This window comes from Myripristis murdjan, chromosome 15 (genome assembly GCF_902150065.1).
Source record: "Myripristis murdjan chromosome 15, fMyrMur1.1, whole genome shotgun sequence".
Taxonomy (NCBI): Eukaryota; Metazoa; Chordata; class Actinopteri; order Holocentriformes; family Holocentridae; genus Myripristis; species Myripristis murdjan.
The window spans coordinates 29,294,513-29,295,339 of record NC_043994.1 but is presented as its reverse complement, the minus strand read 5'-3'; positions in this window follow the sequence as shown (position 1 = coordinate 29,295,339).

Genomic DNA, 827 nt, shown 5'->3' with positions numbered 1-827 from the left:
CGGTCACGGTTTCACCGGCTTTACTTGCGGCAGCTAATTCGGGCCTGTTCATCTCACTCCCCCACTGTGTTCCTGCTCCTCTGCCTCGAGTGAGGCGAAGGCTATAAATTACGAGGCTGAATCATAATTTGAGGAAATAAACAACTCGCAGGCTGACACGGGAGCGGGCGCTCTGCAGCCTGCGACGCACCGCCGACGTGACGCTCGGCCCCGGAGCGAGTTCTGGTTCCGCCGCCCTCGGCCCCCGAACGCCGTCGCCGCTCTCAACCGAGGAAACCTGACTGGCTTATTGTTGCCTGACCTGAATAATTTACGGAAGTGAGGATCGCACCTCGGCGTTGCCAGGTTGAGGGGTTGGCCATGTGGCTCACACCTCCGTGTTGCCAGGTTGGGTGGACAGGGTGGCGGCGGCGGCGGTTGCACCTATTCTGGTGCTGTAAGATGGATTCGCTGTGCATATTTAACACCACTGGATTCAACAGCATCCCAGGCCATATTTAGATGGATGCACGGAGGTGTGGCATCACACACACTTTAGCCGAGTTTAGACTTCAGCAGGAACAGGGCGCTGCCATTACCACTCCACTGCGAGGCGTTTAGGTGATGTGAAGTCGACAGCGAGAGGCAGCATGCATCTGTAAGCGCGGCGGCCTGAACTTCCAGAACGTGCCGCACACTTCAGCTCGCTAAGTGCTTCATTTCTCCTCTTTAATGATTTGCAGCGCAACAATGCAAATCAGCTACCACTTCTTTCTCAGCGCAGACTTACTAAGCTGACATTTCAATACGCGGCCTTGATTCAAGTGCACCTTATTAACAGCCTGCAG